Source organism: Ambystoma mexicanum, chromosome 6p, assembly GCF_040938575.1.
Source record: "Ambystoma mexicanum isolate Mex_15411 chromosome 6p, UKY_AmexF1_1, whole genome shotgun sequence".
Classification (NCBI taxonomy): Eukaryota; Metazoa; Chordata; class Amphibia; order Caudata; family Ambystomatidae; genus Ambystoma; species Ambystoma mexicanum.
This window is the reverse complement of record NC_090935.1, coordinates 1,457,660,142-1,457,683,445: the sequence shown is the minus strand read 5'-3', so window position 1 is coordinate 1,457,683,445 and position 23,304 is coordinate 1,457,660,142. Positions and strand designations below refer to the sequence as shown.

General features: G+C 45.8%; 1 protein-coding gene across 5 annotated transcripts in view; it reads right to left on the bottom strand.

Annotated features, from left to right (window-relative positions):
* LOC138510528 (zinc finger protein 25-like) overlaps positions 1-23,304 on the bottom strand; it is an 887,940-nt gene that overhangs the window by 568,952 nt on the left and 295,684 nt on the right. The gene's annotated exons all lie outside the window — the stretch shown is intronic.

The following is a 23,304-nucleotide window of genomic DNA, read 5'->3' as shown; positions in this document are numbered from 1 at the left end:
CCACATGATTTATCCTTCAACTCTATTGTCCGGCAAGAACACATTCTTAACAGTGTGTATCATCTTTGTATTACTAGGAACTCAGCAACAAACCAGGAATACAAATAATACAGTCCCCAAAGTACACTGGGAAAGGGAAACCGATCAGAATTCATATTAGATCAATACCAGTGACCACTCAGTTGTAGGGAACAATCCATAATATTATGCTAATATACTTCCTTTTCTGCACATTGCAAGAAAGTTATCATTGCCCTCAAAAATTGCCCCAGCAGATGTGGCCTGCTGGTCATCTTTGAGGACTGACAGGATTCTTTTGATTTGAAATCTAGGGTTGTGCTCCTTTCCCCTAGACTTCTTGTCCCAAGTTGCTGGAAAACTAATGAGTAACTGTTTCTTAGCTTCACAGTTCTCATGTCCGACCAGCTTGGCACGCTCATCTACTAAGCATAGGATTCCTTTTATCAGTCATAGGGTTCTTGACTATCTTATTCTCAATCTCTCATATGGGTGCGGGTCCCAGACTCACAATACTTCATACGGCTTGGTTCACTCTCCTGCCAAGCAAGCTTTCTTTCTTGGGCTGTCTCTTTGCCTCTTACAAGGTATCAGACCCTATTTGCTTTAAACTTTGGCTTCTCATATGGGTGCGGGTCCAAGACGTGCACTGTTGCGGTGTATCCGCTTGATTCACTCTCCAGCCAAGTATACAATTCTCTCTCCTTTTCTTCAGGGTCCTAGACGCTCTCTCATCAGGGCTCACTCTTGGGCGTGGGTCCCAGGCTCGAACCGTTGCATTGTATCTGCTTGGTTCTCTCTCCTGCCAAGTATACAACTGTCTCATTCGCTTCAGAGTGCCTCTCTTTTCGGTTCCTGAGCCCACCCTGTTGCTTCCCCGAAACTCTCAAAGCTCCTGGGCAACCAGTGTAACTGTTTGCTTCCTTCTTAGTGGTACCAGCGGTTCTCGGGCAACTATACCCCTTGTGGAGGCTCTGGTAACGTTCAGGCACCCAGCGGGGTCTGCAGCGGCTCTGCAGTCTGAAGCCTTCCTCCAGCGGGATGGTCTGACTCTTTCGCGCTTCACCGGGTCCTGAAGCTTGTGTCAGCTGCTTGCATGGACAGCTCCTTGGATTCCTCTTCGGGAGACTCTCTCTCCCTCTCACGTCTCTCCAGCGGTTCAGTTTGAGCTTGAGCTTGAAATGCTTCGAACCTGCCGATTGGGCTTGATGTATTGCTTTGGGCCAATCACTGGGCTTGGGAAGCTAAAACGCCCCTTCTGCTTCCCCACGAGTGATACCTGGACTCACGGGCATCTTCTTCACCCCAGTACTACCTTTAAAGCTATATACATGTTGCTTTATATTTTCTGGCTTTTCAGTGTTGTCATATACGTTAGGTGGACTAAGTTGACAACAAATGAGATAAGCTCTATCCAGAGAGGGGGAAGAAGGATTTAGGGTTGGAGAAGAGGTTGGAGGTAGTAAAGCGGGGTGATACCGCGTTCTCTGGTGATAGTCGTCCCTAATCCCATAGGGGATTCCTTCCCCATGTGATCCTCCCTCAGTGTACTGTGTACGCACTGCCATGGCCCCATGGGAAAGGTCTCCCCCTAGGGGAGAAGGGACGACCTCATCAGATTCGTCACAGTACCAAAGACGGTGTGTGCTTTTGTAACCAAGGCCGACCTCTTTAGTAAATGCTTCAACCAGATCTGCACAAATTCTACTTTGCCCATTTGAGATGTTTAGTCAGTTCCTAAAAAGTGTATATTGTGCCAGAGTCCATATCCCAATTCTAATAGATAGGAAGATAAACATGTATGGCGTGGCTGTGAAAGTCCATACCGTGGTTTAAAGAGATGGTAGAAGGTGGGCAGAAGTGTGAACATAGCACTGGCACGTATGGTACTCCAAATGGACTGCCTACTGCTCAAGACCCTTCCTTCGTGTAGGAGATAGACTATGCTATCTGTCAGAAAGAATGTAAATTATTCAAGTGCTATACTGGACACCTCTTGTAATCAGATTAACAACATCAGGTGGTAAAGTTGTGTCAAAGCATATGACATTTAACTTCAGCTATCCTTTTAATAAAATGTTCTGCAATCATTTAGGGATTACTTTGATGTTTCCTGACTGGATTACATAATGCAAGCCACCCAGCAGAGTGAGATGTTCCATCTGTTGTTGTAATGGTACTCGAACAACCCTTTAAGGAGTTTCACAAGAAAAGCTTTACTATGAATTGTGTTGTTTATGGGCTGATCAAGGGGATAGGGGGATGTTCCCCACCTCTTGATATATATTTAGCACACATTACTCACTGTAATCTTATTTCTGCTACTTGTATCTGCTTAGATTCACATGCTTTGCATAGGCCACCCTCTAGTGGTATGTGCAGAGTATTGCATGACTTGTTTCCAAAAGTCGAAAAGGGACCTAGACTGGACATATCTGTAATGCTAGCCCTAGTGTGACGTCTGTAGTACCCATGGTCCATCAGGCGTCAAAGTCCCTGAGATTGTTTTGTTTTTGGCATGAGGGAACATGAAGTGTATATATGAGTACATAAGAGCAAGTGTAAGAGGTTTGATGTCTATGTACCTTCAACATCAAGAAGGGAGGAAGGTTGGGTGCATCTGAATCTAAGCAGATACAAGCATCAGAAATACGGTTACGGTGAGTAATGTATGCCTTCTGAGGCTTGTGGATCTGCTTAGAATCACATGCTTTGCATAGACTAGCAAGCAGTACCTGGAGAAGGTGGTGGGATGGTAGAAGGTACAGCAGCAAATAGATGTTTTAATACTGCTTGTCCCACCTGTGAATCTTGTTGGGCGTGTGTTCAAGACAGTAATGCTGAGTAAAGGTATTATGGAACTCCAAGTAGCCGTTTTGCAAATGGCATCTAAAGGGACGTTTGCAATAAAAGCCAAGGAAGCCCCTGTGCCATGTATAGAGTGTGCTCTGGGTGTGAAAGGCAGAGTATTATTCTAAAGGGAGTAGCAAATCTGAATGCAGTTGACTATTCATTTTGAGATAGCTGACTTAGAGACAGGATCCCCCTTCTCTTCTGTAGTGTGTGAGCTAAATGAGCCAGAAAACATGGCGCTGATGCACGTCCATTTTTGATATTCACTTCCATTTACTGCAAGAAAACAGTAAAGCCTACGTTTTCCTGGGCTCATCTAGCAAACATGTATTTCTGCTGCAGAGACAAGGTCACATATTTATGTCAGATGACTGAGCTGGGAAGAATAGTTATTGTATTGTCTGCCGAAGGACGAGCTTGAAAGGGAGTCGTAGCACTCTAAAAGTGCAGTGATAAGGAGCAGTGGGAACGACAGCAAGGAGGGGAAGATGTTTTTTTTTGCTTCTAACTGGAATATTCCACTCTGTTTATGCCTCATGCTTATTACCTGTTCTTCGGCCGAGGGCAGCATGGTATCCATAAGGGACGGGGATCGAAAGTTGCCCCCATAGGAGACAAGGGTTTTTCCTCTTGGAGATTCAGAGTTAGAAGTTGGACCCCGGGTGTTGCAGTCTCACTGGAAGGGAGGACGCTCTGCTCCAGATCCCATTAGAACAATCAGTCTCTTTGCCTACCTGCTGTGGAACTAAGCAGTGTTGGTGTGGCCGAGATGAAGTCTCCTGTGGCGATCTTAACAGTGAAGTCTCTTTCTCCTTTTGTTTATATATAATTATGTGTTTATTCTTTCTGTTTGTATGTTATGAGTCAATAAAGGGCATATAACGCGCCATTTTTCTATAACACATCACATGTGTTATGTGTAATTCTGTGCCTATCTGAGTCCAATGATTATTTTTGCAAGGGTCCAGAGAACGCAAGCACAGGATCTCCACAAGCGACCACGATAAAGCAAAACATCTTCCCGTAGCTATGGACACAAATAATTGATCAGTCTTTCTGATTGGCTTTGTTTCGTTAAGATAATACATAACAGCCCTCCTATTATCTAATGTATGGAGGCTTTTTTTCTGCAAAATTAGTACCGTTTTGGAAGAAAGCTGGCAGTTCTAAGCACTGGTTAACATGGAACTTTGAAATAAATTTAGGTGAACAACGACTGTGTGTTCTTAGCACCACCTTGTCTTTATGGTTGGTAACAAAGGGATCTTGAACTGAGAGTGCTTGAATTTCACTGAACCTTCTGATGGATGTAATGGCAACGGGAAAAGCAGTCTTGTAACTGAGGCTTTTAAGGCTGGTTTTATGCATTTGCTCAAAAGGGTGACCCATGACATTTGTAAATACAACATTTAAATCCCATCCGGTAGTAGGGTTTGAAATAGGGGGGTGTACTCTTTTAGCGCCTTCCAAAAACACTTTAAGTACTGGCACTTTCCACTACAAAACCTTTGTTTGAGAGCTGGTGTATGCAGACAGTGCAGCTAAATGGACTTTAACATAGTTGAAAACTAACCCTGAATCTAAAAGGTAAATATAAAACATTGTGTGAAGGAGAGCAATCAATTGGCCTGATGCTCCGAGCTTTGCACCAGATAACAAATAATTTCCATTTATTGTAATAGCAATGTCTGGTATTAGGTTTCCGTGCCTCTTTAAGGATGTCCATACATCTTTGCAGTAAAATAGGATGACCAAACTCTATGACTTCAAGAGCCATGCTGCCAAGTTTAGTGTTTGGGGGCATGGGCGATAAACTGTTCCCTGGTGTTGGGACAGCATGTTGTATGGGCATGGAAGTTTCACTGGTGGGCAAAGGGACACTGTGTGCAGGTGTGAGAACCATGGCTGACGTGCCCACATTGGAGCTATCAGAATTACTCTGGCTGATTCCTTGTGCATCTGTAGATTATCTTGTTGAGAGGAGGTGATGGGGGAAAACATTAGAAAATCTCCTGACCAATTAATCTACAGATCGTTCTCCTTGGACCGTGTCTGGTGGTACCTAGATACGTAGTCTGGGAAGTGTGCGCTGTGCTGTGTTGCAAATAGATCTATATCTGGTTTTCCCCAGTTTGAGAAGATGGCTTTTATAATGTTTATATGTAACTGCCATTCATGTTCTGATGGAAGTTGTAATTCTCTGCTTAGGACATCGGCTAGGCAGTTGTGTTCCCCAGGAACATATTGGGACAGAAGGAACATGTTGCGTTTTAGTGCCAAATTCCATATGTTAAGTGCTAGTCGTGAAGTGCTTTGAACACTGCTAACAATTCTAGAAGATTGATGTGCTTCTTTGTTCGTGATTTTGATGATCTGCCATTAGCAGTGTGATTGAGAGGATGTGCTCACAACCCTGACAGCTATGTGCCTGTGGTAAGAGTGGCCTCTACTGCTGGGGTAGCGAATGATTTCCTTGAAAAAGGGTCTAATTCGTCTACCACTGCAGAGAGTGAACATAGGGTTTGCAAAATTACCACTAGATCGTCTCACTGGCCGTTTGCCTGCGACCACTGTTTCGCTAGCCACTCTTGCATTGGACGTATGTGGAGCCGGGCGTGAGGTACTATATAAATGCAGGGGGCCATCATCTCTGGGATGCTCATGGCCTTCCGTATAGTTATCGGATGAGCGGCTACATAATGTGGAATTTTAAACAGGAACTTTTGTAACCTCTCATTGGAGGGGAGGACTAAAGCATCTTGTTTGAATTTGGGCCCCAATAAACTGTTTTGTTTGACTTGGAATGAGACTTGATTTTTTCTCGTTGATTGAGAATCTTAGATTTAAAAGGAGGTTGATTGTTTCTTGGGTGTTTTGTTGATACTTTTGAGGTGTCTCTGTTATTAGCCAGTCATCGAGATAAGGGTACACTGGAATGGACTGTCTGTGTAGGTGGGCAGCTGCCACTTCGAGGACTTTGGTGAATGCCCTTGGCGCTGAGCATATGCCGAAGGGAAGCACTTTGAACTGGTAATGAGTTGTGCCAACTTTGAACCTGAGATATTTTCTGTCAGCTGCCAACTTTGAAATATGCAAGTATATATCTTTCATACCCAGTGTTGCCAAGTAATACCCGTTTTAAGAGCGGGATTACCTTCTGAAGTGTAGTCATTCCCAACTTTTGCGGTTTGACCTATGTGTTTGCTGGATAAAGGTCTAACACAGGGCACATAGTTAACTCCTTTTTGGGAACAAGGAAGTAAGTTGAATAAATACCCTTGCCTTGTGAAGCGAGACCAGTTGTACCCATCCTTTTTGAAGAAGGGCTTGGATTTCTTCCTGAAGAATCGGTAGATATTCTTGTGACATCTTGCAGTGTTTTGAAGGATGATGATGTGGTTTTGTCAGGAACTCTACAAAGTATCCTTTTGTTACAGTGGAAAGCACCCACTTGTCCAATGTGATCGCCTCCTATGTGTGGGTGTAATGTGATTTTCGATCCCCTACTGGAGTAATATAGGAGAGGACCTGAACTGATGAGTCATTGTTTTTGGGCAGTGGCGCTTTAGAGGCTGCTGCCCGGAATCTATTTCTACCCAGTCTAAACCCTCCTATATAGTAGACTGAAAAGGGGGTGGAACGCGCTCTGTTTGGATACCACTGGGAAGAGTTATTTTGTCCGAATGTAGATTGAGAGGCTCTTGGGTAACTTTGGCCTCGAAAAACCTATATGTATTAAAAATACCCCTTTGAACGTATGGTTTGGTAGAAATTTGTCCTAAAGATTTGAATGTTTCATGTTCTTTCTTGGCTATTTCAAGGGCGTCATCTACTGCCTTACCGAAAAGCACACTGTTTTCAATGGGCATATTTAACAGCGTTACTTGTGTTTCCAATTTAAACCCTGACTGATGTTTCCGTAAAGTTCCCTCGACAACAATTCTGCCTGGATTATCATCTGCATCGAGGTTGCCTTTATTAATATTATTTGCAACCCGTCTACCTTCATTGACAGTTTTGAGAATTACTGAACGAATAGGGTCTGGGATGCAATCTCGTTGAGTCTGGACTTTATCCCAACGGGACCTATTGTAACTGGAGAGCAAGGTTGTGTTGCAGCTCGCAAATGTGAAAAGCTTCTTGGTTTCCCTTTTTGAGGGTGCTTCAGCAGAAACGAATGGTGTTCCTGCTCTTTTGCGGGTGGTCGTAACCACTAAGGAGTTCGGTTTGAGATGACCCGTGATGTACAAATGGTTAGAAGGTGCTGGCTGAAAGGTCTTGTTGATCCTGAGGTTAACAGCCCTGGTAAGAGATGGTGTAACTAGACAGGGCTGTATTCTTTTATTTACTGAGTGAAGTTAATCGATGAATTGTCCTACTTCAGATTTTCCTCTGCCATTTCGTATATGAAGTCTAAATTTTGGGTAACATCTTGTGTCTGTATTTTAAAGTGTTCTGCTGCCTTTTTGAAAGGTTCATTGCATAAGATTTGATTATGCACAGGAGAATCAGCTGGCTGATCCCCATCTGGAGGTTAGGGGATTAAATATTAGTTGTCGTCATCGTAAGGATCCTCATCACAACACTGATCATCATTATAGCCAGTATTGTCTTGATCTACGTCAATGGCCTCTTCTTGTTTAAGAGTTGTAACATGGGTCTGTAAAAGGGCATCTACTTGTAATCTGGAGGATTTAGAGGGAGCCTCTCCTTGCATTAATTCAATTTGGGGTTTTTTGTAAGTGGAATTTTTCCATAAAACACACAGAGGAAGAGACTCTGTCCATAGTTTGTTGGAACCTTTCCTTTGTCCAAGAACCTGGAGTGGCGCTGAAATACTAGCTTGGGAATGTGTGCGTTTCGACAGTTGTTTGTCTTTTGAAGTACGCTCAGCGGTGTAAGCAGTATTGGAAATGGGTGTCTGTTTCGAAACTTGTGGCCCATGTTTTATATGCGCTAAAGATTTTTCAAATGTTCTGTGACAGTTTGGAAACCCCTGTTTGTTCAAATAATACGTGGACGCAGTCCTATCTGTAAGAACCAGAACCGTCTTCGCTTGTATTTGTGTTTGGAAGGCTTTTAGGGCCTTGAACACAGCAAGTAGTTTCAACAGATTGATATGTTTGGCTGCTACTGATTGTGACCACATGCCGTGCGCTGTCTGTCCTAGGAGGTGAGTGCCCCATCCTGACAGGGATGCGCCTATCGTGAGAGTGCCATCTACTGCAGAGGTGGTATAGGATTTCTCTTTGAGAAGGTTCTCCTTCGACCACCACTGCAGAGACTGAAGAAGGGCTGTCGAGTGTTAGGCAGAATCCTGTGCAGTTCCCTTGGGGAAAATTGCAAAAAGATTAAGACTACAGGAGTAAGCAGTAAACCCAATTGGTAGCAGTCGGCACCACCCAGATTTACCTGGTAGCTGTGGCTGAGCAGTCAGACTTCTCTCAAGAATAGTAGGGCAGTATGCAGAGTATACACAATAGGGCCAAAACACAGTACAGCAAACAAACACTGACTAGAGCTTTGTATAAAAAGTATATAATTATTTATTTAAAACACACTTTATGGCATATAATAACACTCTCAATCAAAAGCAAGTTAAAACACAGTCGGGTATAGTATACACACCTCCCTTAATAGTTATCAGACAAGTCAGGGTTAAAACACTACTATTTGTTAGAACAGATGTGAGCGCTTAACTAAGATGGCACTCTGATAATGTAGTTAAAGGGATAGAAAAAGGCACAGCAAAGAATAAAACAGTTCCCAACACTTTTAAGAGTTCAGAGCAAGGGGAGAAAGGCAGGTTATACTGTAGAGCCAAAGTTCATAGGCCAGGCCCACTTTAAATGGAGCAAAGCAAAATGTGCCCAGGATCACACGGTTTAAAGTGCACTGAAAGTCTTTGCAGAGTGTTCAAAAGAGTTTGGGGTGATTCAAAAGATATAGTTAGAAGGCCTGGAGCCAACCCAGTTTAGAAGCCAATGATTTAAGGGTCACCTTTAGCAATCTGTAGAAAGGGAGGCCAGGCAGGACACAGTACCGTGGAGAGAAAGGAAGCTCCAGCGGGGGCAGTTGCTCCTGGCAGTGGTTGAAGTTCATGGTTCCAACCAGGGGAAGAGAAGATCTCATCAAGGAGGGAACATGGAGTCGTTGCACTGCACAGGGATGAAACCAGCCGCGGAGTTCCAGATTAAAAGGTGCGGTCCTTTTATTCACGGTCAAAAGTGGTGAGCTTGGCTATCCGGCCGCCGGGGTGCTTGGCACGGGCGATTCGACCAAGAGACGTCTTTGGAAGGCAAAAAGGGCGAACTGGTTGATCCCACCAGCTCAGGGGAAGAAGACTCGTCCAGCAGAAGATCTTCTCTTGTCGTCGGGAAAGTGGTGAGGTAGTTGCAGCAGGGCTTCACCGGTGGTGTCGTCGTTGCAGATGGCTCAGCTTCTTCCCTCTTCGGATTCTTAGGTCCTGTGGTGACTTCTGAAGTTCCAGTCCCAAAGGCCCTGCTTTTATGCAGAAACCCCCCATTCAGCAGCCTAGCTGTCAATCATACATGCCAAGTGGTGAGCCGGCCGGCTCACCACTGGGCCAATCAGAGTAGAGTGCGACTTAGGTTGCTAAGGCAACGAAGTCCAGGGTGCCAATTCCCCGCTCCACCCTTCCTGTGGAACCCAGACAGAGTGGCACCATTTGGAGGTCTTCTGTGGAGAAGCCCGCCAAAATAGTGGAACAAAGGGCTCGACCTTGGTCAGAGTTACAGAGACAGACACAAACGCCATTTTAGAATAGAGTTCTGGCAAAAAGACCCAGCCAGTGATTTAATATTAAATAAATAAACCAGCAGTATCTTTAACATTGCACCAAAAAGTGGTGCGTTTAAAATCAATGGGAAAATCCCATAGAGAATATTCTGGTGGAATATTTCACGTGGTAACCACTGCCACCAGCCAGAAACTCGATGAGGGGGGACGGGACAGTGCCCCCTCGAAAACAGACCCAGGGGCAATCGAATTACCCCTTACCAGTACTTCCACAATATGATGGTTTGTACTGGTTCTGTTCACAATTTTGGACTAGTAAAGTCAATGGTGACTTTACATGCCCTGCGAGATAGTAGTCAGTCCCAGGGTATGGAGTCTATGTTTGGGGGTCACTGTGACACCCCTGTGGTACTGCACTGAGGGTGCTGTGCACCACACATTCAGAAAAACAGATGATACCCTATGGAGTAAAAAGAAACCCCATAGCCCATAAGCACATAAGTCAAAGACATACCTCAAATCATGTCTAAGAGCGGGAGTAAAAGAGTCGCACTCTTAGCAGGAGAAAAAAATAAACCCCAAAAATCCAGCAAAGCTGCTGGGGGACTCACTAGGTTTGGGAAATTAGCCTTATAAGAGAATTCTCCTCAACATCGAGACAACCACTAGATTGTCCCACTGACCGCTTGCCTGACACCATTGGCTCGAGATCCACTCCTGCATAGGGCACATGCGCAAACGGACGTGTGGAACTAAGAAGATACAGGTTGCCATCATCCCCAACGGCTGCATGGCTTTCCGTACAGTTACCAGATGACAGGCTACATACTGAGGGATCTGGAACAGCATGTTTTGAATGAACCCTCTAGTCGGAGGGGAAGACAAGTCAGTCTTCTGATCGAATTAGGGCTCCTAGAAACTGTTTGACTTGACTGGGGACGAGACTCTACTTTTTCTCGTTGATTGAGAACCCCAGGTTGAAAAGAAGATCTACAATCTTTTGGGTGTGCTCCAGACACGCCGGTTATGAGTCTCTAGTTATGAGCCAGTCGTCGAGATAATGGTATGCTGGAATGGACTGCCTTCGCAGGTGAGCTGCCGCCACTGCTAGTACCTTGGTAAACACCCTTGGGGCTGAGGCAATGTCTAAGGGGAGTACTTTGAACTGATAGTGAGTGTTCTCTATCTTGAACCTGGGGTACTTTCTGTGCACTGGCAACATTGAAATATGAAAGTATGCATCTTTCATATCCAAGGTGGCCATGTAATCCCCCATTTGAGCAGCGGGATTACTTCCTGTAGAGTTGTCATCCTGAACTTTTGAGGTTTGGCAGATTGTGTGCAGGACGCAGATCTAAAAAAGAGCGCAAGGTTAGATCCTTTTTAGGTACGAGGAAGTATATTGAATAAATGCCATTGTTTACCTGAAGATCTGGGACAACCTTGATTACTCCCTTCTGCAGCAGGATCTGGATTTCTTCTAGCAGGATGTGTAGACGTTCTGGTGACAGCTGTGAGAAACCTGAGGGTGTCTCACTTGCTAGTCCCCGGGGATCTGTCATCCAGGTGGCCAGGACACGGCCATCGCTATTGGATCCAGTTCCTGGGGGTGGAACAGTGCAGGAGGATCGCCTGGATAGGGGGTCCTCCGGGAGTGAAGTGAGACACTGATTGGTGAGACGCAGTACCCCCTTCCTTATAACACCTCTTCCCCATCCTACCCCGTAGGATACTCAGACATTCTAAAGCACCCCCCCCCGACCTTTCCAGCCCAAACACTTTCTTACACCACGAAAGACAACAGAACAACACCAGGGGTGTTTACCTGACACCAGAGCCGTATCCCAACACCGAGGTCAGGCAAAGTCAGGCAACTGATAATAACCACACACACCCGACAGCCTTTCCCTTCCCCACAGGGATTAAAGGTGGAGCACGAAAGCACACTTGGAGCAAGGCAGACCGTGCAACAAGGCAGCTGTTCCAGGGTGGCAGTTCAAGAGGAGGAGAAAAGGGGTGAGAAGCGAAAGGACGACAAGGAGGGAAGAGCCCTTGCCCTTGGTGACCCAGACCCGCGAAAGAAAGGAATCACAAGGCCAGGAACAACAGCCAGCGTGTGGTGTAGCAGGTGTCAGCGGTGCACAGAACCCTCCTACACTGATAACCGAGACAGGGAGACACGCTTGCTACCGTGGTGCGCCCTTGACTCCAGACTCCAGAAATGCCAAATGGTTCATCATAGCCAGTGAGTCGGAGGGAGAACCGATAGTAAAGGAAACTGTGATTGAGCGACGGTTGGAAGTGGCAACGTAATGGGACAAGGTACAAAGACTTTGTGTGTTACAAAACTGTTTAGAAAACCCAGAGAGAGACCAGGGGCAGAGTGATCTGGTGCCACATGGGTGCTCATCCGTTTTGAGACTCTAACCAGTCCTCTTTTGTTGAAACAACTGATACCAGAAGGCCCTAGGAGGGCCGCCGCAAGAGGTCAAAGTGGTCATACAAGGAAAGAGTGAAATGCCCTTGTACAGTTGAAAGTCTTTGACCCGTTGTGGATATCAATTGAACTGTGTTAGTGGCAAATGTGAACCCGGCTGAGGGATGCCTGGTGAAGGGGGTGGGGTACGAAAACCCTTTTAACATTGCGTTGACAAGAATGAACCTGGTTGAGGGATGTCCACATTGGAAGATTGTTTAAAAAGACATTGGGCCTCATTATGACCCTGCCGGTCTGGAAAGAACGGTGGTGGTAAAACCACCACCATCGTTCTTTCCGGACCGGCTGATTAGGAGTCCTGCAGGCGGGAGGTGTCACTACCGCCAGGTCTGACCTGGCAGGTTTAACACCACCCGCCTGCAGGCAGACATGGAAACATCGGCTCTGTCATAGACGGAACCAGTGTTTCCATGGTCCCCATCGAGTTCTATGGGGCTCCATGGGAATGGGGACTTGCACAATTTCGCCTTCGGAATTCCCGGGTCACCGGGGGTCGTAATGCCCCGGTAATTCCAGGAATCACGGAGGTGGAATGGTAATACGAGTCCGGCGGTAACCTGCCGGTTTTTCCGGCTCGGTTACCGCCGGACTCGTAATGAGGCCCATTGAGACTTGTGAATACAAGTGAAATAGTCTGAGGAAAAAGGCTGTAGTGAACCCGACAGAGGCAGGCTCACATTGGAGAAGGATTTGAGCCTGGAACAGGGGGATCCCAAGGTCAAGAGTCATCACCCAACTTGTGTCTGTCTTTATTGTTGCCACCATGAGTTCCTTACAACATCAGGAGCAAATCCATATTTCCACAGCCATGCAAACCTTCTGATGACTGCACTTGAGCCCATAGAACTGCAAACACAGTCCGATGCATCGAGCCCCGATTGGGGTGATTGACATCACCAATGATGTTGGTAAAGCCATCCCTCATCTCTCCTTCCGGTATGTTATCGGCTTCTTTGCAGATTACATTCCACAAAGTGAATGTATATTTTGCTAATGCACCAGATGCATTAATGGGCTGGAGGGCCATGCTCCCAGCAGAGAACACCTTTTTAGCTAGCATGTCATATTTCTTGTCATCCCCATCAGGTTGGATGGATGGATAAGCAGATGCTTAGAAGTGGAGGTAGCCGCCTGCACCACCTCTCTGGAGTAGGGTGCCTTGAGAGAAAATTGGGATCAATAGATGATGGTTTATACTTCCTCACCAACTCCTTATTGACAGCAGGACTGGTGTCAGGCTTTTGCCAGTTTTCCAGGACAGAGTTTTTGAGTGCTGAATGACAAGGTAGCACAGGTTCTTTGGGAGGGCCTGTATCAAGGATGTCTGTGAGGTCATCCTGAACTATGTTCTTTGCAGGACGTCCAACCCAAATACACAGTGACCCTGTTCATAACTGTCCTGTATGCAGCACTTGGATGAGCAGTTATGGCAGGTGATGCAAATTCCACTTCAGGGGAAGTGTGTAAACCGCTGGCCTCTTTCAAGCAAGTAGCCAAGACCTCCAAACGAAAATCCTCAGAAATGAGCTCTTCAGGGACGTTAGGTGTCCCAAAATGTTTGTACCCAAAGGGTACAAAGTCAACATCATCTTCGAAGATAGATCAAAAAGACTTTAAAAATAAAGTCCTTCTACGATTGTGGCATAAAGCCCGGAGTTGGATCGGTGGTTGACATTCATGACTTGGACTTCGAGTACTTTGATAATGGAAGATATCAAAGCATTAGGCTTTGATGCACTATCTGCAGTCTACACTGTTGATTCTACACGAGTAGGCATGTCAGAGGCCTTCTGACCTGGGATTTTGGGCGCGTGGGTCGAAGTCTTCGACAATTCCCTGCCAGCTTTTGAGGGCGTAGAGGGATAATTAGGATTTTTCGGCTCTTTCGAAGGACCAGGAGGGACCGCCTTCGAAAAAACGTCCATCATTTTCTGAGTAAACATTTCCCAATCGGCTGCCGAGGCAGACTTCTCTAACAAAAACGTACTCGTCTCTAGTCAGGAGAGGAGTAGGAAGACGAAGAAAGATGTAGTCTCTTTTTTGTTCTTTGTGAGGATGAAGAATGTTGCAAATCTCTCCTAGACCTCGACCTCTTTGTGTGTTTGGAGCTTTTTTCAGGCCTTTCAGGTGATTTGCCATTTGAACTTCTGCCTTCAGAGGATTTCCTCTTCGAAGGAGTAGTGGATGGAGATTTTGAGACCGATCGATCTAGGGCGAGTTTTGTCTTCCTCTCTTTCAAGGCCTTGTTAGTCATTGACTGACAGGAGCCGCACTCAAACTTGTGCTCCTTACCGAGACACCAGAGGCATACCCTGTGTGGATCTGTGATCGACATCTTTGAGTCACAAGGCCTCATCAGGAGTCTGGCGGTATCCTGGCAGTAATACTGCCAGGATACCGCCAGCGTAGATAGCTTTACTGCTACTCGGTGCAGCGCTATTAGTGCCGGATCACGAGTAACGGTACATCGGTAAGTTCCCATTTCCCATTGAGTCCATCGTTGCGGTTGGGAGGCGCTATTACCGCTGGTGGCAAATGGGCCAGCGGTAATAGTGCCGAAAACGTCTGAAAACCGGCAGTAAGGGGACATTTTTACCTCCAGCAAAAAGCTAGAGGTAAAACTCCCACTTACTGCCCAAACCATGATTGGGCCAACCTTTAAATACGGCGGTAAAAGCGTTACCGCCGCATTTAAAGGCTAAGGCCCAACTCATGATGAGGCCCACAGTCGACGTATAGCATCCCATGTTAGATTTTTTAGAGTATGGGTTTATTATTATTACTTTTGTGAAGATTCTTCAGTTTCTCGTTTTATGAAATATTTGAACTGCTACATTTGGAAACAACGATTTTTCTTCTCTGTTACTTTCAGGATTCAATCCATCTTTGAATTCATTTCTAAACCATCCTGACTTTGTTCGGTTGAACAGGATTTTTCCTACCCGAGGGATTCCCTTCTCTCGAGTGGGTTTAATCCACCGACACTGACTTAGACCTATTTGGGGACGATGGTGATCATTCCCCAGCTTGTGATCTGGCAGCAAGCTCTTAGCAATCCTATTGGGAAATTAGTATTTTCTTCACATTATGCACTTTATTCGTGCTGTATAGTTGTATGTTCTATATTTACATTTACTCTTATTCATGTATGAGCTCTGACTTATTTAATAATCATTTTAATGTTTCTAATTAAATAAAGGAAAACAAATTTTTCATAAATGTTTTTGTGAATTATATGCAGTGATCTGAGGAGTTTATAGAGGGACCGCTCCCGACTGCTGGTGGGATTGTGCTTCTTTCAGTAGACTTATTTACATATCCGCTGGCTTGATTTTTGTGCTTTGAGGCCCACAGTCTGGCCACCTCTTAAATCCCATCTCTGGAGTAGACATACTTAGAAGACCTCAATGAAATACATAGAAGCACCGAGTCGAGTCAAATCGTTCCAAGAGTGAGATGTGAATGCAAAAAAATGGAACTAAGACAATGGGCGCAGTGCGTGCTATTTATACAATCATCAACGTCACATTCACGCGTGGTAATGGAAATCGCCAGGGGACATCGACTCGACGCCACACAGCGCCATCTGCTGTCAAAAACCTTTCCAAAGCTGCAAGCAGGATATTGGTATATCAAAGATGAGGAATCCGTGGGAGTACACAATCCATTAGAAAGAAGACTGCTGGGTATTTGTCTTCTGCGGCTTGTGAATTTGCTTAGATTCACGGGATATGCATAGATTAGTAAACAGTACTTGAAACAGGCGCTTGGTGAGAAGCAGAAACAGAAGAAAATAGATGCTTAAGAATGACTTGACCCACTTGTGAATCTGCTCTTGCCTGTGTATCTACATAATAATAATGTGTAAATCCAAGTACTGAACTCCATGTTGCAGCCTTGCATGTCTCCTCTAGAAGCACTGCAGTGCTGCGTGTGGGGTCAGCTCTCTGTGTAAACGGTAATGTTTTATGTGCTAGCGAAAAACCAAACTGGATACATTTGACAATCCATCTTGAAATAGTGGCTATAGTTATGGGGTCCCCCCTCTCGGCCTGCTCTGAAGGAAACAAAGAATTGGTTTGTTTACCCTGCAGATAGCATGGCAGTCCGAAATGTTCAAATACCTAGGGATCAATATTTACCAAACGGCAGCGGCGGAGCATAAATACAACACGGAGAAGGCAGTAGAGGGCGTAACAAATAGAATGGCCTTTTGGGCTAGACTTCCCCCTGGGTATGGTAGGAAGAGCAGCCCTGCTGAAAATGGTGGTCCTGCCCAGGCTACTACACTTCTTCACAAACATTCCATATATGGTGCCCAGGCGCTTCTTCACGAAGCTGCATGGCCTGTGCAGGGGCTTCTTGTGGCACACCACAAGAAACAGAGTAGCCCTGTGGAAACTACAAAATGCATATGATAGAGGGGGAATAAATTTACCAAATTTCGAGATATATCACCTGGTGGCGCAACTACAATACGTAGCCAGGTGGCTGGCGGAGGATGAGACGGCAGAATCCAGGTTGCTGAAGGAAGAGAGTGCCCCATACTTCTTACGAGAACTAATATGGCTACCCAAAACAGAAATGCGGGGGAAACCGAGAGTGCTGACACTAGGCTGGGAGGTCTGGCACAAGGAGTGCCGAACCATGGGAGGCGGCGCTGTGCGGAGCAGATGACCAACTAAGGAAAACGATCTGGAAATACTGGGAGCCAGTAGGCCTGGCCACCCTGGGGGACATCTGGCAGGAAGGGGTGGCCATGGATTTCCAAACAATAGTGGATGAAACCGGGGTACAGCTAGGACAGCAAATCGCATATAATAGAATAGTCAAAAGAGTGAAGGAAACATGGTCCGAAATAGCGCTAGCGGAGCAGCCGGATATGGCTATCGAAACAATGTATGACATCTTGGAGTGGGGGGTGTGGGGGGGGCATGAGATATCTAGGATATATGAATTAGCCATGTCGAGAGTGGGAAAAGAGCCGCTCGAACTAAGGCGGAATTGGGAGGAGGAGGCAGGAGAAGCCATGCAAGACGGGCAATGGGAGAGGGCTCAGAGATACCACAAGAAGGTGTCAAGAAATGCCAGATTACAACAAATTCAACTGTATGTAACCCACAGAGCATATATGACCCCCCCCAAATGATAGCAAAATGTGCAAACGCAGAGGCACAAAATTGCCCCAAGTGTGGAGAAGAGAGAGCCGGGATGATGCACATGTTCTGTGCATGCCCGGAGGTCAGGAAGTTTTGGGGGGAAATTAAACTCAAGCTGTCTGAGAAGGGGATGACATAGAATCCATATGGGCATGCATGCTAGGCGGATTCACCAGGCCACGTAACTTGAAACACGTATGTAAACTCAAAGATCTAGCATACATCCTGGGCAAGAGGAGAATCACCATGAGCTGGAAAGCCGCTCATAGACCTAGAGTGGAGAGAAGGTGAGAGGACCTCCTCAAGTGGGCGGACGCTGAGACAATGGCATGGTATGAGGCGGCCAGCAAGGGGGAAGGAGAGGAAGTAGGACCACTGATGGAATGTAGACAAATGATAGCCTCGCTACATGGGAGCACCCAAAGTGACCCCAGTGATGAGGACCCACCCGAGAACCAGCAGGAGATCTGACCCTGAGTAATAGAAACCAGAGGTGCAAAAGGAGAGTGCTCGAGTTTAAGGGGAAGGGAGGGGGGAAGACATTAAGAAGTGGGAATGTTATGCATACTGTGATATATAAGCGAATGTAAATGTTGGGAGCGTGAGTTATGTGTTGTTTGTTATAAAATTGATAAAACTATTAAAACATTTTAAAAATAATTGGTTTGTTTTCCTTATTTGCTTTGTTTTGTTAAGGTAGAACATTACTGCTCTGCGTACATCAAGTGTATGTAAGGCTCGTTCCCTTTTACTTTGAGGGTTGGGGAAGAAGCACTGGATTGGGTAACACTGAATTTTGGGATATATCTTGGTGAGAATCGTGGATGCGTCCTTATGATCCCTTTGTGTTTATAAATGGATACGAAAGGTTCTGTAACTGAGAGCGCCTGTAATTTGCAGCATACTCTTCTAATAGATGTCACTGCTATTAGAAACGCCACTTTGAAAGTGTGTTCTCTTAAGGAAGCTTCATGCATATGCTCGAAAGGAGGTCCCATGAGCCTATGAAGAAGTGTATTAAGATCCCAGAGGGTGGATGGGGGGTGGAGGAGAGTGCACATGGCAGGTGGATATGTTTAACCCCTTCAATGAATGCTTAAATCTCTGGTACCCTCCACCAGGAGATTTCTGTTGTGAAGTATTATAGGCTTCTGATGCTGCTAGATGTACTTTAATAGAGTTCTAAACCAACCCTGAGTCCAACAAGTGTAATAGATATATTATAATATCTCTGGATGTGCAGTTAATGGGGTCAATTTGTTTTGCTCTACACCAAATTACAAAACGTTTCCATTTGTTGAAGTAGCAGTGTCTTGTGTTGGGTTTTCTAGCCTCGCTTAGAATTTCCATACATCTTTCCTCAAATTTTTAATGGACAAACTCTGATTTCCGGAGCTAAGCTGGCAAGTTCAGAACTTGCGGGAATGGGTGTGTTAATTTCTTGTGTTGTTTGGTTAGTAGGTTGTGTTTGGTCTGTATCTTGATCAGTGGTTGGGTTGCTATTCCCAAGATATGTGGGTACCATGTGGGCCATGCTCACATTGGGGCTATTAGTATTAGAGTGAGTTGTTTGTGTATAGATTTGCGTAGGAGTGATGTCACAGTGAGGAAGGGGGGGGAAGCCTAAGCAAATGTTCCTGACCAGTTCGTCAATAGTGCAAAGGTGGGACATTTCGTGTTCTGGGCTGTTGCAAAAAGATACACTGTGGCATGTCCCCATTTTTGAGAATCTGTTTGAGAGAGTTTGTGTTGATTTCCCACTCGTGATTTTGTTGGAGCACTCTGCTTAGGTCGTCTGCTAGACAGTTGTTCTCCCCCGGAACATGCTATGCAGGGAAGTAAATCCCCTTCCTGATGCACCATTTCCATATATCCTGAGCAAGTAGGGATAGTACTGCAGAGTGTGGTTCACCCTGCTCGTTTATGTTTGACACTGCAGTAGTGTTGTCCGTTTTGACTAACACACTGGTTTTGTTTATTCTTGTCTGGAATAATAATAATGCCATTTTGATCACTAGAAGCTCTAACAAATATATGTGCTTTCCTGCTGCCTTCTTTGATCATGTTCCCTGAACTGAGAGTTCTGACAGCGAGCACCTCATTTGAGCAGTGACAAATGTGATGAATCCTGCAGACTCCTTACAGACTCTCTGCCTAAAGTCTCCTCTCGGGTGGCCCGGCTACCTGATCCTAACCCTGGGGATGGTATTAGCTGGGTGGATCACCTGGGAGGAGAAGGCCCCCAAACGAACCTGAGGACTCAGTTAGGAGAGACGCAGTATTTATTTCCATTAGAGGGAGATCTCCATGATCCCAGAATATTTAATGGCTTGCTGACGGAGTAAAACGAGGAAGAGGGACTTATAAACCCTAAATGGCAACATTTATTTTAATTTATTTGCATTTTTAAAGTGCTCACACAGCCCGCGGGCATCGAGGCGCTGTTACAGGAATTGTTTGTTTTAGTTGCGTAGTTGTTTGTCTTAGTTGCGTATTTAGAACATGCTTAAATACCCAAAGGTTTCTAAGCGCGGACCCGGGGATCGAACCTGTGTTGCTTTGTGTTGTCTTGCTTCCAAGGCGAGCACGTTGACGCAGAGCTATCCTCCCAGGATACAGTCTAGTGGTTCTAATGACACACACCCGAGCGGGACAATGGAATATTTAAAGCCCGCTCAGCTGCAGGCCATTAGAACTAAAAGGTGGAGTAGTTGCAGAGACTACGAGTCGCAGTTGGAGCAAAAGAAGAAAGGAAACAGAGCCGCCCGAGGAGCCGCTATCTTTGGAGCGGATGACTGTCCTGAGAGGGTCTCCAACATTGATGGCCTTAAATGCAGACGCTGCCCAGCGGGAAGCGATATTGTAAAAGACTTTCCCCCTGGAGAGAGAGGTTCTCCTTATTGCGTGCTGTGTTCCGGTGGCTGACGTGCACCGTTTCAGGAGCGAGGAAATCTCCTTTCCCGACCCGCACGGGCCATGGGAAACTAACCGAAGCAGTCTGCCATACAGGAGGCGGCAGAAGAGGCAGAACGTACAGTGGCAGCGTATCGAGCAGACGTATATGCTAAAACCGGTGAGTTTACCATTGTCGGGTAATCCCGGTACACTGTGTAATTGACTGCTGGCCACTAATAACAATTTTGAATACAGAACTAATGTAAATAAGTTCGCAGAGTAAAAACGTTGTGAAAAGACAAGAAAATAAAGGTTATAATTGTTTCTATCAAGGCCAATGCCATTGCCAAAGCCAAGAGAGTGCAATACTGAAGCAAGCTAATTATAATCATTATTCCTGGGGTGAGGAAGAGGCACTAGTTGAGCAAGACATCAGCAAGCATTGCCAAAGAGGGGTAAGTGTAATAAAGAAACATTAATTTGATGCAAAAGTAGGAAAACCAGAGTGGCAGGAAAGAAGCCCTTTTAGTAGAAAGTATCCAGGAGGAGAGGAGCATAACCTGCATTGCATGTGGCAATTACAACAATGGAACAAACAGCACCAAGTTGTCTCATGTTTTCCCAGAAGAAGTTGTGAATTGTGAAGTTGTTAAAAGTCAAAGACTTATCCAAAAGTTTTGAAGTAAACCTCACCACAGAGTACTTGCCGTAGGGTTGGGAGCGTTTGTCCTGGCAGGCGAGTAGACCAGCATAGGGATCTTTTAGTGTTAGTCCTTGTAGGTTAGTGGACAAGGAAGAAATCACTGAAGTACTACATTGTGGTTGAAAGTTGTGGAGAAGAAGAAGTGGCAAAGCCACTAAAGTGTTTAATAAAATTGTGGTCGAATCATCCTGACAAAACATTGTTGTTGATGCAGAAGAACTGTGAAAATAATTTTGTTTTCTCAAGAAGTTGTGCTGAACTGTTGTTTATATGTGGAGAGATAAAGACTTATCGTCTGGTTGAACATATGTTAAAAGTCCAAGTGAAAGACTTTTTGAGTACGAAGAACTTTATGATCAGAACTTGGATACAAAAAGGAACTTTCTTATTTGAACTTTTGATTGAAAATCCTACTTTGAATCTGGAGAATCTGCCACACAGTTATTAGGTTGATGTTTTATATAACTGTTATTTCTGTTACATTTGAATTTCCATCTATTACCCTTATGAGTTTTGATGTAGTTATAAGCTTGAGGGACAGATTCCTTTTTTTAGAGTGTTTTCCTTTAGTTTATTTTGATAGGCAGGGAAAATTTTGATAGGCAGGGAAACCCTCTTTCAGTCAGGGATAGTGAGGCGTTTGCCAAACCTCATGAGTTAATAAAATGGCTACTTATGAAAAACCTTTATCAAGTTATCCGCCTCACAAGCTGTAACACAGGCCAGCAAAAACTCCACAACGGTTGGAGATGATGTCCCCGGCCTTGGACATCTGTTTACCAGGTGGGTGTACCGTCCCCAAGCACAGAGGCAGCCCCAGGGAGCCCTGGCAGTGGCCACTTACCACCCACAAGGGAAATTCTGTATCGCAGCCCAGACCGCGCTCCAGGATGGTCTGGGTTGATGTCCCTGGCCTTGGGCGTTTGACAACCATTTGGGTTGACCATCTCCATGCCCAGGATTGGTACCAGAGAGGGCCTGGACATTCCCCGCCCTTTCCCAAAGGGAGAAGCTGTAACGCAGGCCAGCCAGAGCTCCAGCAAAGTCAGCGGTAATGTCCCTGGCCTTGGGCACCCATCTCCCATGTGGGTCTTTGGCGCGGCTTGGGCGTAATACATTCTGGGAGATTTGTGCAAGTCAGACCTCTGTGGATTCCCACGGGTGTCCTCTTTTCAGAAATGCATAGGGTTCCCAGTTTTCGTTGGTGGCTTCGACACCCTAGGCACAAATCTGTATGGTTGCCCACATGAACAAAATGTGCTTTGCCGAAAGGCTTGGGGTTACCAGTGGGTTAGCCTTTTCCCTTTGCGCCCAGGTAGGTGCACCCCCACATGTGAGGTACCGTTTTCGTTGGGACACCAGTGGGAACGCGGGACAGTATGACATATGTTGTTGGCGACGTGTTTCGGTGGGTGGGCAGAGGGAAAAGTCTCTGAAATTTGCTGGACATAAACACAATTCCCGCACATTTCACTCTGGTCACCCACCGAAACACGCTGCCAACACCACATGGCCTTCCATCCCATGTTCCCACGAAAACGGTACCTCACATGTGTGGGTGCACCTACCTGAGTGCAAAGGGGAAGCCTAAAACACGGATAACCCAAGTCTTTTCGCACAGCAGAATTTCAGGAATTTTGCTCAAGCGCACACCATACAGATTTGGGCCTAGGGTGTCCAAGCCACCAAGGAAAACAGGGAACCCCATGCATTTCGGAAAAGAGGACACGCGTGGGAATCCATTGAGGTCTGACTTGCGCAAATCGGCCCAGAATTTATTACCCAGAACCCCCAGCAAAGTCTAAATTTGGGGGAACAAAACAAAATTTCAGCACATTTCACTCTGGTCACCCACCGAAACATGCCGCCAACAACACATGGCCTACCGTCCCGCGTCCCCACAGGTGTCCCGACGAAAACGGTACCTCACATGTGTGGGTGCACCTACCTGGGCGCAAAGGGGAAAGCTGAAAACATGGCTAACCCCAAGTCTTTCGCCACAGCATAATTTCAGGAATTCTGCGCATGCGCACACCCTACAGATTTGGGCCTATGGTGTCCAAGCCACCAAGGAAAACGGGGAACCCCATGCATTTCCGAAAAGACGAAACCTGTGGGAATCCGCAGAGGTCTGCCTTGCGCAAATTGCTCTAGTTTTTATAACCCACAATACCCGACAAATTGTGATATTTGGTGGGGAAAAAACACAATTTTCACTTTGTCGGGGGTTCCGGGTAATAAATTCTGGGCCGCTTTGCGCAAGTCAGAACTGTGCATTCCCACGGGTGTCCTCTTTTCGGAAATGCGTGGGGTTCCCAGGTTTCCTTGGTGGCTTGGACACCCTAGTCCCAAATCTGTATGGTGTGCACATGAGTCAAAATCCTGCAATTCTGCTCTGCGAAAAGACTTGGGGTTACCCG